Genomic DNA, 17,438 nt, shown 5'->3' on the forward strand with positions numbered 1-17,438 from the left:
TAGGGAGCATACACCCTAAAGGCAAGTACTAATTCTTTTATGCTTGACAAGGGTAGGTTGGCAATTCAATCTCTAAAAGAGTCACTTGTTGTCCTAGTGATCACTCTCATGAAGGCAATATGGGGGCTTGGTAGGTAATGGGATGGCATAAAGATCAATCATTATCAGTCTAAGCACTGAGCGAAGAGTTGGAGTTTACACAGACTTTAAACCTTGACTAAAAGTCGTAAGGTAAGCTGCTAGTCCCCCACTTAACCTAGAGTGTTCAATGTAACTCATACAAAAAAGCAAATGTGATGCCAAACTCGTGACCACGTGGTCACACAACCCATAATTAAGATTGAGATCTGATCTCGGAAAGCCGAAGTAGGTGACACGACAAGATCGGGGTCGAACCATAGAGAGGTTAATTGTATAAATTATAAATAACAATAGAACAACAACAAAAAAAAAAACAACAACAACAACAATAATAATACTCAGTACATGGCATTGTTATACCTGAGAATGATCTAAAAGATCGGGTCACAGGTTTCCAGCCTATATACTAAGTTTATGAAAAGATCAAAGAGATATATTATATAATATAAATAGAATGTAAATAATAATAATAATAATAATAATAATATAATAATAATAATAATAATAATAATAATAGCAGTACTAGTAGTAGTAGTAGTAGTAGTAGTAGTAATAATAATAAAAGAAGAAGATGAAGAAATTAATGAGAACTTTGAGATGAAAGATTAATGTAAGGATTAAACAATGATAAAAATAAATGTCAAGGTTAGAGGATCCACCAATGATATTTCAAACAAGTATAGTATAAACTCTTATTACTGAATTTGAAAATCACACACGGAGGAGGTTCCAATCGGATGATTTCTCATTAATAGCTCATTATAAATTATTAACATGATCATATTAATTATCTTATTTACATGACACCAAACTTTTAAATATTGTCAGGAATTCATGATGTTAACTGATGTTAACAACAAATCAAGTTCCTTTCTTAGCCCAGGTATAAGTAATACCATACGGTTGGGCTATGAGTATGCCAAGCATTTGTTGTACCAAGTGTTATACAACACAAATCTACATTAACCATTTAACAAGCAAGGTATTAAGAATTAGTAAGATAAAAAGATAAGACATATTAATATTAAACATTAAGGTCCATGTTGAGTTTACACTATACTTATTCTTACACCAATAGTGTAACCTTTTCACCTTGACATAGTAAACTTAGCTAAACATAATGAAGAAGAGAAACATAAATAAACAAAACATGAACATAAAGAAATTACAAGTTAACTAAGGAAAGGAAAGGAGAGGAAAAGCATAAACAAGATATTAATAAAAGCAAAACTTAAAAATTACAAAAAAAAATATAAAGAGAGAAATAAAGAACATGAACTTGATCTGAACAACCAAGCTCCCGAATGCATGGCAAATGCCTCCTTTTATAGGCCAAAATTCAAAATTATCGATTTGATGACTAATTGTTGAGTGGGTGGCCAACTTTTGACTTGGTGAAAATCCTTATCTTCTTGTCTAAATAAAACAAAAATGCTACCATCCAAACTTGGTCCACTGGAAAACATGAAAGTTGTAGGAAATTGACTCAACTTTCCAGAAAACTAATAAAGGACATTTGGACTTCTAGAACTCAAGTTATGGGCCAAACATTGAACAGTGTTCGGGTTGCAGGACAGATTCGGACTTCTCCGTTGTTGCTATAATTTGGACTTGAAAACGGTCTTCTTGGATCTTGATGAAAACATGAAAGTTGTAGGGCTATGTCTTACTAAATCTGTGTAAAAATGTGAGGTCATTTGGACATCTAGAACTCGAGATATGACCCAATTACCGAATAGTGTTCCAGTTTGGACTGCACCAATATCTTTTTTCTAAGTTTCAACCTCTCTTTATCTTCGCAAATTTCAGTAGTTGAATTCATCAATCAATCTTTTGATTTATGTGATAGACCTGCATTTAAAATGAACATTTACCATATATTAGGGCATTTTATAGTATTAGACTTGTTATTATAAAACTTGCTTTAGTTAAGGAGTTATTGATACTTTAAGTGCAAAATGATGATATAAAACCTTGATAAAATGCACTTTTAAGTACTAATCACACCCCCCAACCAGCTTATTACTAGTCCCTAGTAATCAAAGCGTTAAAATAGAAAAATAATTTGCAAGTTCCACAAAGCAAGGCTTTCATCATTCAACTTACTTTAATCTATCCAGATAAACAAACTCTCATTAAATTCATATATTTGCTCAATACCTCTTAAACAAGATATTACTAAACCTGTTTTTTATGCTCAAAATATCAACATATAGTTATAGGGCTTTACTTGGAAGAAAAACAAATTTTTGTTCTAATGTTTAAGGCTAACTTCCTTAGGTTAGGATTATTATTGTTTTTTCTTTTTATTTATTTATATACACATACAACTTGAAACACAATGTATCTTTAACCCATGTAACGAGTTTTAGGCTAATGACTCCCAGACCAGTTGGTCTTAGGGCATTAGATGTTGAGACACCCCTACGAGCTTAGCAACTCGAGTTGTAGATAGTGATACGTAGATAGTGCAATGTTTGATTCCCTTAAGCTTTTCTCCTCAACCCATGTAACAAGCATTGGGCCAATAGCTCCCAAGTCAGTTGACTTTAGGGTATTAAGTGTTAAAACACCCCTTCGGGCTTAATTGCTTAGGTTAGGGAGGCTACGAAACCAAACTTATCTACCTTTTTATTATCATTGGTTTTTTATTTTTTTTGCAAATTATGTACTATCCCTTTTCCTTAGTTGTTACCTTTAAGAAAAGAACATAAATAATGTAATAATCCAATGTGCAACCCACAATCATATGTTAAAGTGTGTGTGAAAATGAAGATTTAAGAATACTTGTTAAATGAGCATATGAGCAGAATTAAGTGTTGATAATATGAAAGTTTGTAAATTTGAATATTTCAAGAAATATTCTGATAGATCAGAATATGAGCAGAATACTTTTTATTCAAGAAGTATTTGAATAAACAAATATTGTTTATGTGATGACTTGAGGAACCTGCCATTTCTACACACTTCTGTATTTGATGAATGTGTGGGTTGGGTAGAAATGAAGGGAAGGAAGAGTAGAATTTATAGATGAGAAATTGAAAATGCAATCATATCACCTATATGTAGGCCAGCCGTAGTCTCACTCTCTCTTTATTTATTTATTTATTTATTTTGAAAAAGCATGTGTATGTACGGGTAGTTATGATTATGGCTCATATCTTTCCTTGGTTTTACGTCTAAAAACAGCTTATACGCCCTCTATGGGTCGGGGATAGGCTTGCCATCCAGTTATCTTAAAAACTGGCAAACTGGGTCTTTTTTAGTCAAATTCCCAAGACTAAGTTGAGCATGTTCTTTATGGAATTGTGGCCATAAATCATGAATTGCACGATGCACATCTCCACTAGGGTGCGTCTCAAGAGTCAATAGAAGATTATCTAAAGACCCCTTACTCAAGCCATCCTTAATGAATTGTATTTTATCTTCACGATTTATAGATACCATTCCTAAAGACCGACATGTCGCATTACAAGTCCATCTAGCATATCGGTGACAAACTTTCAGTCGTTTTGCACGACGTTTCTTTGTAAAAGAGCTCTTACCTGTTCCAGGCATGTATGAAATGAAAGAATTGGAGGACTCACTTGATAACCAGACCTTTGCTTCAATCAGCCAACGAATATCTTCAGGAATTCCATGGTTCATTAACAACCTCAATCTTTCACACCGAGCACGATAAATTTTTGTAATCGCATTCTGAGGCAGAGCGGGAAAATACTTTTTCAATTTTTCAAGAGTGGTGTCCATTTTCAAATGAGAATTGGGGGAGAGATTCAAAGAAAGAAGAAAGAGCAGAGAATTGCACAAATATATACACAGATATCAGTTATCATGGGAAACTGAAAGAACCGACTTAAGAGTCACGGAGTACCGTTATCCGCCATTTGACCGGGGTGAGAGAAACTAGCAAAACAAAAGATACACCAAAACAATGTGAGAAAAAGAATCAATCTTTATATACAGGATCACTTAATTCAATAGAGTCATTTTCAATTGAAAAATTGTCAAAATAAACTTTCAACCGATACCCATTTACCTTGAAAACATTGTGATTCTTTGGATTCTCGATATCACAGGCCCCATATGGATACACATGTTTCACAATAAAAGGACCGCTCCATCTTGATCTTAGTTTTCCAGGAAATAAATGGAGTCGAGAATTATAAAGCAAGACTTTTTGACCAACAATGAATGTTTTTCTCAGTATTTTCTTGTCAAGAAACTCTTTGAGTCTTGCTTTATTAATTATTGAATTGTCATATGCATCATTTCTTATTTCCTCAAGCTCATTTATTTGCAATTTTCGCAGCTCACTAGCATCATCAATGTTTGAATTGAAAGCTTTAATAGCCCAATAAGCTTTATGTTCAATTTCCACAGGCAAGTGACAAGGTTTTCCATATACTAGTATATAAGGTGACATACCTAATGATGTTTTATACGCAGTTCGATAAGCTCAAAGTGCATCATTAAGTCTTAAAGACTCAAATGGCTTGTTGCAAAAATGTGTTCCACCATCACTTATCATGGCTCGAGGGATTCCAAATTGACTTAAAATATTTTCTTTCAAAAACTTTATCACTATTTTGTGATCATTGGTTCGACTTGGAATTGCCTCTATCCATTTTGAAACATAATCTACTGCGACCAATATGTACAAGAAACCAATTGATGGAGGAAATGGACCCATGAAATCTATACCCCAACAGTCAAAGATCTCAATGACAAGAATATGATTTAAAGGCATCATATGACGTTTTGAAATAGATCCCAACTTTTGACAATTTTCACAAGTCTTGCAGAATGCATGTGAGTCTTTGAACATGGTGGGCCAGTAAAATCCACTTTGTAAGATTTTTGCAGTTGTCTTTCTTGATGAGAAATGACCCCCACATGCCTCAAAATGACAAAATTTAATGACACTACTTACCTCATTGTCAGGAATGCATCTTCGAAATATTTGAATAAATAAGGGTCATCCCAATAAAAGTTCTTTACTTCGTTCAAGAACTTTCTTCTTTTTTTGGTACTCCAATGAGCTAGCAATTGTCCTGAAACAAGAAAATTAATAATATTAGCAACCCAAGGCATTGTAGAGACAGTAAGGATTCATTAGGAGAGTAATCATCGATTGGTGGGATGTCAGATGTCAAATCTGTTGTCACTCTTAACAAAAGATCGACATCAACATTTTTGGTGCCTTTTTCATCCGTGATTTCTTCCTGAGAATAAATCATTTGCAAATCTTCAGATTCATCCAACTCAATTTTACTCAAAGTAGATTCAATTTGATCATGAACTAATTCTTCAATATGATCTACTTCTTGTAAATCATTATCATCTCCAGGCTGCTTGTAAATGTTGAAAATATTCATCTCCAATGTCATGTTTCCAAAAGATAACTTCATGAGTCCATTCCTACAATTAATTAATGCATTAGAAGTTGCAAGAAATGGACGTCCTAAAATAACAGGAAATGAATTACATGCTTCAACAGGTTGCATGTCCAAGACAATAAAATCCACAGGATAAATGAATTTATCAACTTGTACTAACACATCTTTAATTATTCCTCTAGGCACTTTTACAGATCTATCAGCAAGTAAAAGAGTTACAAAAGTTGGTTTTAACTCACCTAGATTGAGACTTTGAAAAACTGAATATGGAAGTAAATTTACACTAGCTCCAAGATCAAGGCTCTTTCAATTTTATGTTCTCTAATAAAATAAGAAATTGTAGGACAACCAGGGTCTTTATATTTCAAAGCATTATTGTTCTGAAGAATAGCACTTACTTATTGTGCTAAAAAGGCTTTCTTTTTCACATTCAGTTTTCTCTTCACAGTGCATAGATCTTTAAAAAATTTAGCATAGGAAGGTACCTGTTTAATAGCATCCAACAAAGGTATATTGATCCTTACTTGTTTGAAAATTTCAAGGATTTCATAATTGTGATTGACTTTCCTTTGTTTGGTCATGGCATGGGGAAATGGAAGTGCTGGCGGAGAATCAGTCTTTTCTTCACAATGTTTAGATTCAACCCCTTCCTTACCCTCAGAGATAGACTCATCATCTTTCTCACAAGGTTCAAAAGTGGGTTTTTCAATAACCTTACCACTGCGAAGAGTGATGACTGATTTGACTTGATCCATGTGTTGGCTTTCGGAACTACTTGCATATGCATTGTATTGCCCCTTTGGATTTTGCTGTGGTTAAGATGGAAACTTACCTTTCTCTTGAAAACTGAGAGCTGATGTTAACTTTGTAAGAGTATCTTTAAAATTTTTCATGCTTTGAGTAAGTTGAGTGTTGATTGTCTCTTGCTTTTCAATGAATGCATGCAATGTTTCCTCAAGATTTCTTCTAGGAGGTGGAGCATAAGGAGGTGCATATCCATGAGAATTTTGAAAATTATGGTGTGCTTGAAATGGTGGCTGTGAAGTTTGTGCATTGTTGTTATCACTCTTCCAACTGAAATTCGGGTGATTTCTCCAACCAGGGTTGTATGTTTGTGAGTATGGGTTATGATTGGGCATTTGGAAACTGTTTAAAGCATGGGCTTGTTCATGGAGGCATTCTTTGAAAGAAGGCAAAGTTGGACAGTCATTGGTTGCATGTTCATTTGTTTCACAGATTTGACACACAATCTCTTGAACAGATTTTAATTGACCACTCTTTTTCAATTCTAGTGCCTTGACTTTTCTAGCTAAAGATGCAAACTTGGCTTAAAGGTCATGATATTCCCTAAGGTTATACATACCTCCACTAGATGTATGAGGTTGGGCTTTACTTGGTGCCTCATAAGTGCCTGTAGTGTCCCAATTTTGCGCATTTTCAGCTAGCAAGTCTAGGTACTCCATTGCTTGATTAGGGTCTTTATCTTCAAAAGTTCCATTGCACATCAATTCAACCATTTGTCTATCTTTAGGTGCTAATCCTTCATAAAATTATGAAACTAATCTCCATGTTTCAAAACCATGATGAGGGCAAGTATTAAGTAAGTCTCGATACCTATCCCAACATTGGTAAAATGTTTCACCTGGTTTTTGAGTGAAATTGGTGATTTGTCTTTTGAAAGAGTTGGTTCTATGAGATGGAAAAAACTTCTTTAAAAATTATTGTTGCATTTCATCCCAAGCACGAATGGATCCTGACCTAAGATTTTGTAGCCATGTTTTAGCTTTATCTTTTAAAGAAAAAGGAAAAAGCTTTAATCTAATGGTATTCATGCTACAATTTAAGTCATTATAGGTGTTACAAACTTCTTCAAATTCTCTCAAATGCAAATATGGATTTTCTAGATCTAAGCCATGAAAAGAAGGTAAAAGTTGAATAATGCCTGGTTTAAAATTAAAATGGGATGCATCAGGAGGGAAAACTATGCATGAGGGTGCACTTGTTCTTGTGGGATTCATGTGGTCTCTAAGTGTCCTAACACGGTTATTCTCATTATTCTCATTATGAAGTGACTGGTTATCTTCTTCGGCCATATTTTCTGAACATGATGAGGATACCCTACAAAGTCTACCACTTAATGTACGTGACCAAACACTCATGCACGTGTAGAAAAAGAATAAAACAAAAAAAAAAAACAAAACAAAACAAAAGAAACAAAGTTAGATACAAGAAAAGTGAAAAGAGAAAACAAAATAAATACTATAATTTCTACAAGAATTTACCTCCCCGGCAAAGGCGCCAAAAACTTGACACGACCAAAAGATTGATGTCTTCTCCCAAGTGCAGGAGTGTCAAAGTGATAAATAATCCGGCAAGACCGGGATCGAACCACAGATAGGTTAATTGTATAAATTATAAATAACAAGACAACAACAACAACAACAATAATAATAACAACAGTAATAACAATAACAATAATAATAATAATAATATTCAGTATGTGGCATTGTTATACCTGAGAATGATCTAAAAGATCAGGTCACAGGTTTCCAGCCTATATACTGAGTTTATGAAAAGATCAAAGAGATAAATTATATAATATAAACAGAATGTAAATAATAATAGTAATAGTAATAGTAATAATAGTAGTAGTAGTAGTAGTAGTAGTAAAAGGAAGAGGAGGAAGAAATTAATGAGAACTTTGAGATGGAAGATTAATGTAAGGATTAAACAATGATAAAAACAAATGTCAAGGTTAGAGGATCCACCAATGGTATTTCAAACAAGTATAGTATAAACTCTTATTACTCAATTTGGAAACCACACACGGAGGAGGTTCCAATCGGATGATTTCTCATTAATAGCTCATTATAAATTATTAACATGATCATATTAATTATCTTATTTACATAACACCAAACTTTTAAATATTGTCAGGAATTCATGATGTTAACTGATGTTAACAACAAATCAAGTTCCTTTCATAGCCTAGGTGTAGGTAATACCATATGGTTGGGCTATGAGAGTGCCAAGCATTTGTTGTACCAAGTATTAAGAATTAACCATTTAACAAGCAAGATATTAAGAATTAGTAAGATAAAAAGATAAGACATGTTAATATTAAATATTAAGGTCCATGCTGAGTTTACACTATATAAAGATATTAATGAAAGCAAAACTTAAAAATTACAAAAAAAATATAAAGAGAGAAAATAAAGAGCATGAACTTAATCTGAACAATCAAGCTCCCAAATACATGGCAAATGCCTCCTTTTATAGGCCAAAATTCAGAATTATTGATTTGATGACTAATTGTTGAGTGGGTGGCCAAATCTTGACTTTATGAAAATCCTTATCTTCTTGTCTGAATAAAACGAAAATGCTAGCATCAGAAATGGGTTCACTTGAAAACATGAAAGTTGCAGGAAATTGTCTTAACAAATCTTTGTAAAACTTTGAGGTCATTTGGACTTCTAGAACTCGAGATATGGGCCAAACACTGAATAGTGTTCCGGCTGCAGGACAGATTCAGACTTCTCTGTTGTTACTATAATTTGGACTTGAAAACAGCCTTCTTAGATCTTGATGAAAACATGAAAGTTGTAGGCCTATGTCTTACTGAATCTGTGTAAACATTTGAGGTCATTTGGACATCTAGAACTCGAGATATGACCTAATTACCAAACAGTGTTCCAGTTTGGACTGCACCAACATCTCTTTTCTAAGTTTGGCCCTCTCTTTGTCCTTTCAATTTTCATACTTGAACTCATCAATCAATCCTTTGATTTATGTGATAGGCCTGTATTTAAAATGAACATTTACCATATATTAAGGCATTTTATAGTATTAGAGTTGTTATTATAAAACATGCTTTAGTTAAGGAGTTATTGATACTTTAAGTGCAAAATGATGATATAAAACCTTGATTAATATGCACTCTTAAGTACTAATCACACCCCCCCAACCAGCTTATTACTAGTTCCTAGTAATCAAAGCGTTAAAATAAAAAAATAATTTGCAAATTCCATAAAGCAAGGCATTCATCATTCAACTTACTTTAATTTATCCAGATAAACAAACTCTCATTAAATTCATATATCTGCTCAATACCTCTTAAACAAGATATTACTAAACCTTTCTTTTGTGCTCAAAAATCAACATATAGTTGGCTTTACTTGGAAGAAAAACAAATTTTGTTCTAATGTTTAAGGCTAACTTCCTTAGGTTGGGATTATTATATTTTTTTTCTTTTTCTTTTTTTATTTATTTATTTATATACACATACAACTTGAAACACAATGTATCTTTAACCCATGTAACGAGTTTTAGGCTAATGACTCCCAGACCAGTTGGTCTTAGGGCATTAGGTGTTGAGACACCCCTACGAGCTTAGCAACTCGGGTTACAGATTTTGATACGTAGATAGTGCAATGTTTGATTCCCTTAAGCTTTTGTCCTCAACCCATGCAACAGGCGTTGGGCTAATAGCTCCCATGTTAGTTGACTTTAGGGTATTAAGTGTTAAAACACCTCTTCGGGCTTAATTGCTTAGGTTAGGGAGGCTACGAAACCAAACTTATCTACCTTTTTATTATCATTGTTTTTTTTTTTTTTTGCAAATCAAATTATGTACTATCCCTTTTCCTTAGTTGTTACCTTTAACAAAAGAACATAAATAATTTAATAATCCAATGTGCAACCCACAATCATATGTTAAAGTGAGTGTGTGAAGATGAAGATTTAAAAATACTTGTTAAATGAGCATATGAGCAGAATCAAGTGCTACCAATACGAGAGTTTGTAAACCTGAATATTTCAAGAAGTATTCTGATAGACCCTGTTAAGAATGTTTACTAAGATGCGTCTCAAAAGTCACTTTAACAAAAGAACTCCTTTTACTCTACCATCCTAGTAACAATAGTTTTGCAAATAGTTTATGAAATAGAAAACACAGTTCTTTTTTTTTTTTTTAAATATCAACTACTACTCTTTCCCCCCAACCAAAATGAGACATTGTCCTCAATGTCTTCAAGTAGAAAGATAGAGTATAGAAGACAGTACCTGAAATAGCGAACACTGACAAACCTAAAACACACTTAAACAAATATAAGAAACAACAAAACACAATAATAAAACCAAAAGACACAGTTTTTACAACTGAAGGCTCAAATCCAATCTAAGCTTTTTACGGCTTTTCTTAGTTGACCAATTTATGTAACTCATAGAGGGATTAATGACAGGGATGAAAGATTATAATTGGTCAATCAATTGTTCAGCAGTAGCAGCAGAGATTATGATTTGTCGTGCTGAAGATGTTAGAAATTCCTGTTCCACAGCATGATCAAGAAAAGACAACAACTTATCATAAAAACCATTAACATTTAACAAACTTATGGGTTTATGGTGAATGTGCAGTTGGGCCCAAGAGAAAATATGAAAGATCTCTTCCAATGTGCCCAGACCTTCTGGTAAGGCAATGAAGGCATCAACATGGTTAAACATTGCATTCAGTCAATCAGACATTGTGGGGACTTGTAATTCCTCTCTAATTGTTTTTCCAATGATGTCCCCTTGTGCTAAAGCTTTGGGGACAACCCCCAAAACTTGACTACCTCCTAAAATGCAGCCATTGACACACCTCCCATTAACCCAAGGTTGCCTCCTCCATACACTAAATGAATCTTTCGCGCAGCTAGTACCTGACCAAGATGATTTACTGATTCTGAAAACTCTTTTTCTTTCCTAGGACTGGATCCACCGAAAACACAAATATTGTTTATGTGATGACTTGAGGAACCTGCCATTTCTACACACTTCTGTATTTGATGAATGTGTGGGTTGGGTAGAAATGAAGGGAAGGAAGAGTAGAATTTATAGATGAGAAATTGAAAATGCAATCATATCTCCTATATGTAGGCCAGCCGTAGTCTCACTCTCTCTTTATTTATTTATTTATTTTGAAAAAGCATGTGTATGTACGGGTAGTTATGATTATGGCTCATATTTTTCCTTGGTTTTACGTCCAAGAACGGCTTAAACGCCCTCTATGGGTCAGGGATAGGCTTCTCATCCAGCTTTCTTAAAAACTGGCAAACAAAGTCTTTTTTAGTCAGATTCCCAAGACTAAGTCGAGCATGTTCTTTATGGAATTGTGGCCATAAATCATAAATTGCATGATGCACATCTCCACTAGGGTGCGTCTCAAGAGTTAATAAAAGATTATCTAAAGACCCCTTACTCAAGCCATCCTTAATTAATTATATTTTATCTTCACGGTTTACAGATACCATTTCTAAAGAACAACATGTCGCATTACAAGTCTATCTGGCACATTTGTGACAGACTTACAGTCGTTTACACGACGTTTCTTTGCAAAAGTGCTTTTACCTGTTCCAGGCATGTGTGAAATGAAAGAATTGGAGGACTCACCTGATAACCAGACCTTTGCTTCAATCAGCCAACGAATATCTTCAGAAATTCCATGGTTCATTAACAACCTCAATCTTGCACATCTAGCACGGTAAATTTTTGTAATCGCATTCTGAGGCAGAGCAGGAAAATACTTTTTCAATTTTTCAAGAGCGGTGTCCATTTTCAAATGAGAATTGGATGAGAGATTCAAAGAAAGAAGAAAGAGCAAAGAATTGCACAAATATATATATACATATATCAGTTATCATGGGAAACTGAAAGAACCGACTTAAAAGTCACGGAGTACCGTTATCCGCCATTTGATCAGGGTAAGAGAAACTAGTAAAACAAAAGATACACCAAAACAAAACACAAAACAATGTGAAAAAAAGAATCAATCTTTATATACAGGATCACTCAATTCAATAGAGTCATTTTCAACTGAAAAATTATCAAAATAAACTTTCAACCGATGCCCATTTACCTTGAAAACATTGCCATTCTTTGGATTCTCGATATCACAGGCCCCATATGGATACACATGTTTCACAATAAAAGGACCGCTCCATCTTGATCTTAGTTTTCCAGGAAATAAATGGAGTCGAGAATTATAAAGCAAGACTTTTTGACCAACAATGAATGTTTTTCTCAGTATTTTCTTGTCATGAAACTCTTTGAGTCTTGCTTTATTAATTCTTGAATTGTCATATGCATCATTTCTTATTTCCTCAAGCTCATTTATTTGCAATTTTCGCAGCTCACTAGCATCATCAATGTTTGAATTGAAAGCTTTAATAGCCCAATAAGCTTTATATTCAATTTCCACAGGCAAGTGACAAGGTTTTCCATATACTAGTCTATAAGGTGACATACCTAATGATGTTTTATACGCAGTTCGATAAGCCCAAAGTGCATCATTAAGTCTTAAAGACCAGTCTTTCCGATTAGGGTTCACCGTTTTCTCTAAGATTTGTTTGATCTCCCTATTAGCAAGTTCTACCTATCCACTCGTTTGAAGGTGATAAGGGGTGGCAACTTTGTGTGTGATTCCATATTTCTTCATTAAAGACTCAAATGACTTGTTGCAAAAATGTGTTCCACCATCACTTATCATGGCTCGAGGGATTCCAAATCGACTTAAAATATTTTCTTTCAAAAACTTTATCACTGTTTTGTGATCATTGGTTCGACTTGGAATTGCCTCTATCCATTTTGAAACATAATCTACTGCGACCAATATGTACAAGAAACCAAATGATGGAGGAAATGGACCCATGAAATCTATACCCCAACAATCAAAGATCTTAATGACAAGAATAGGATTTAAAGGCATCATGTGATGTTTTGAAATAGATTCCAACTTTTGACAATTTTCACAAGTCTTGCAGAATGCATGTGAGTCTTTGAACATGGTGGGCCAGTAAAATCCACTTTGTAAGATTTTTTGCAGTTGTCTTTCTTAATGAGAAAGGACCCCCACATGCCTCAGAATGACAAAATTTAATGACACTACTTATCTCATTGTCAGGAATGCATCTTCGAAATATTTGATCAGGATAATATTTGAATAAATAAGGGTCATCCCAATAAAAGTTATTTACGTCGCTCAAGAACTTTCTTCTGTCTTGGGTACTCCAATGAGCTGGCAATTGTCCTGAAACAAGAAAATTAATAATATTAGCAAACCAAGGCATTGTAGAGATAGAAAATAAAGATTCATCAGGAAAGTAGTCATCGATTGGTGTGATGTCAAATATCGAATCGGTTGTCAATCTTGACAAATGATACGCGACAACATTTTCTATGCCTTTCTTGTCTTTGATTGTGATATCAAATTCTTGAAACAACAAAATCCACCGCACCAATCTAGCCTTAGAATCTTTCTTAGAGAGAAGATATTTCAATGCTGCATGATCACTAAAAACAACAACAGGTGAGCCAACAAGATAAGATCTGAACTTGTCACATGCAAATACTACTGCAAGTAATTCTTTTTCAGTGGTAGTGTAATTCATTTGAGCATTATTCAAAGTTTTACTTGCATAGTAAATCACATAAGGTTTCTTATTTTTTTTTGTCCCAAGACAGCACCCACGACATAATCACTAGCGTCACACATTATTTCAAAAGGTAATGACCAATCAGGAGGTTGAATGACAGGAGCAGAAGTAAGCAAGCTTTTAAGTTTAACAAAGGCTTTTTCACATTGTTTAGTCCATTCAAAAACATTTTCCTTTATTAGAAGGTTACACAATGGTTTAGATATTACACTAAAATCTTTAATGAACCTTCTATAAAAACCAGCATGTCCTAAGAATGATCTAACATCTTTAACAGATTTTGGTGTTGGTAAGTTGGCAATTAGCTCGATTTTAGATTTGTCAACCTCAATTCCTTTCGATGAAACAATGTGACCAAGTACAATGCCATTTGTTATCATAAAGTGACATTTTTCCCAATTCAGTACAAGATTCTTCTCTTCACACCTATTCAAAACCTTTTCCAAGTTAGTTAAACAATCATCAAATGAATTACCAAAAACAGAAAAATCATCCATAAAAATCTCAAGAAAACGTTCAACCATATCACTGAATATACTAAGCATGCATCTTTGAAACGTGGCTGGTGCATTACATAACCCAAAAGGCATTCTTCGATATGCAAAAGTACCAAATGGACATGTGAAGGTAGTCTTCTCTTGATCTTCCAATGCAATTTCAATTTGATTGTAACCTGAATAGCCATCTAGGAAACAATAAAATTCATGACCTGCAACTCTTTCTAAGATTTGATCCATGAAAGGTAAAGGAAAGTGATCTTTTCTAGTCATTAAATTAAGTTTCCTATAGTTAATGCACATGCGCCAACCAGTAATAGTCCAAGTTGGAATTAACTCATTTTTCTCATTTGTTATCACAGTGACTCCAGACTTTTTGGGTACAACTTGGGTAGGACTTACCCATTTACTGTCAGAAATAGGATAAATGATTCCATTATAGGCCAAAATTCATGGCAAATGCCTCATAATTTGTACAAGAATTTACCTCCCCAGCAACGGCGCCAAAAACTTGACACGACCAAAAGATTGATGTCTTCTCCCAAGTGCAGGAGTGTCGAAGTGATAAATAATCCGGCAAGACCGGGGTCGAACCATAGAGAGGTTAATTGTATAAATTATAACAACACAACACCAGCAACAACAAACAACAACAACAATAACAATAACAATAATAGTAATGGTAATGGTAATGGTAATGGTAATACTAATACTAATACTAATACTAATACTAATATTAATACTAATACTACTACTACTACTACTACTAATAATAATAATAATAATAATAATAATAATAATAATAATAATAATAATAATAATAATACTCAGTACGTGATGTTGTTATACCTGAGAATGATTTAAAAGATCGGGTTACAGGTTTCCAGCCTATATACTGAGTTTATGAAAAGATCAAAGAGATATATTATATAAATATAAACAGAATGTAAATAATAATAATAATAATAATAATAGCAGCAGTAGTAGTAATAAAAGAAGAAGATGAAGAAATTAATCAGAACTTTGAGATGAAAGATTAATGTAAGGATTAAACAATGATAAAAATAAATGTCAAGGTTAGAGGATCCACCAATGGTATTTCAAACAAGTATAGTATAAACTCTTATTACTCAATTTGGAAACCACACACGGAGGAGGTTCCGATCGAATGATTTCTCATTAATAGCTCATTATAAATTATTAACATGATTATATTAATTATCTTATTTACTGATTAGTACTTAAAAGTGCATGTTTATCAAGGTTTTATATCATCATTTTGCACTTGAAGTATCAATAACTCCTTAACTAAAGCATGTTTTATAAATAACAAGTTTGATACTATAAGATACCTTAATTTATGGTAAATGTTCATCTTAAATACAGGCCTATCACATAAATAAAAGGAGTGATTGATGAGTTTAAGTATTGAAAGTGAAAGGACAAAGAGATGGCCAAACTTAGAAAAGAGATATCGGTGCAGTCCAAACTGGAACATTGCTCGGTAATTAGATCATATCTGGAGCTCTAGATCTCGGATTTAGGTCCGTTTTATATGGATGGAAAGGTAAGACAAAGGCCTACAACTTTCATGGGGAGCCCAAGATTTAAAAAGGCTGTTTTGAAGTCCAAACTGAAGGAACAACGAAGAAGTCCGAAGCTGTCCTGCAACCCAGACACTATTTAGTGTTCAGCCCATATCTTGAGTTCTAGAAGTCCAAATGACCTCATCTTTTTTTTTTGTTGGAAAGCTGAGACAATTTCCTAGAACATTCCTGAGGATTCTGGGCAAATTATGATGTTAGCAATGACGTCTTGTTCAGACAAGAAGATAAGGATTGTCACCAAGTAAAGATGTGGCCACCTACTCATCAATTAATTAACAAATCAATAGTTCCAAATTTTGGCCTATAAAAGGAGGCACTTACCATGTATTGAGGCATCTTGGTTTCCAGATCAAGATCATGCTCTTGCTTTCTCTCTTTATATTGCTTATGTTTTGCTTTCATTAATATCAAGTTTATGCACTTCGTTTCCTTTCCTTTACTTAGTTAACTTCTTTCTCATTTATGTTCTTATCTTGTTCATCTATGTTTCTTTCTTTCATTATGTTTAGCTAAGTTAATTATGTCAAGGTGAAAAGGGTACAATAATGGTGTCAGAATAAGTATAATATAAACTTAACATGGACCTTAACGTTGGATACTAACATGTTTTATATTTGTTATCTTGTTCACTTTTAATACTTTGCTTGTTAAATGGTTAATCTAGATTTATGTTGTATAACACTTGGTACAACAAATACTTGGTACTTTCATAGCCCATACTGTATGGTATAACCGACACCTAAGCTATGAAAGGAACTTGATTTGTTGTTAACATAAGTTATAATCATGAATGCTTGCCAACATTTACAAGTATTAGCTTTATTCGAATAAGATAACTAATGTAATCATGTTAACAATTTATAATCTGATTGGAACCTCCTTTATGTGTGGTTTCCAATTGAGTAATAAGAGTTTATATACTATATTTGTTTGAAGTACCTTTAGTGGATCCTCTAACCTTGACATTTATTTTTATCGCTGTTTAATCCTTACATTAATCTTTCAACTCAAAGTTCTCATTAATTTCTTCCTTCTCTTCTTTATTATTGTTGTGTAATTATTATTATTAATTATTATTTATTATTATTATTATTATTATTATTTGTTCATAAAACTCAGTATATAGGCTGGAAACCTGTGACCCGATCTTTTAGATCATTCTCAGGTATAACAATGCCACGTACTGAGTATTATTATTATTATTATTACTAGTACTAGTACTACTATTGTTATTATTATCGTTATTATTGTTATTGTTGCGTTGTTATTTTATAATTTATACAATTAACCTCTCTGTGGTTCGACCTCGGTCTTGCCGGGTTA

The 17,438-nt window shown here is 33.5% G+C and overlaps 1 non-coding gene across 1 annotated transcript; it reads left to right on the forward strand.

The window, feature by feature from the left end:
• Positions 1-7,115: 7,115 nt before the first annotated feature.
• Positions 7,116-7,224, forward strand: LOC118045956 (small nucleolar RNA R71). The gene has a single exon (XR_004687066.1). It is a non-coding gene; the product is annotated as a small nucleolar RNA R71 (small nucleolar RNA).
• The last annotated feature ends 10,214 nt before the right edge of the window (positions 7,225-17,438 follow it).

Source organism: Populus alba, chromosome 15 (genome assembly GCF_005239225.2).
Source record: "Populus alba chromosome 15, ASM523922v2, whole genome shotgun sequence".
NCBI classification, from domain to species: domain Eukaryota; kingdom Viridiplantae; phylum Streptophyta; class Magnoliopsida; order Malpighiales; family Salicaceae; genus Populus; species Populus alba.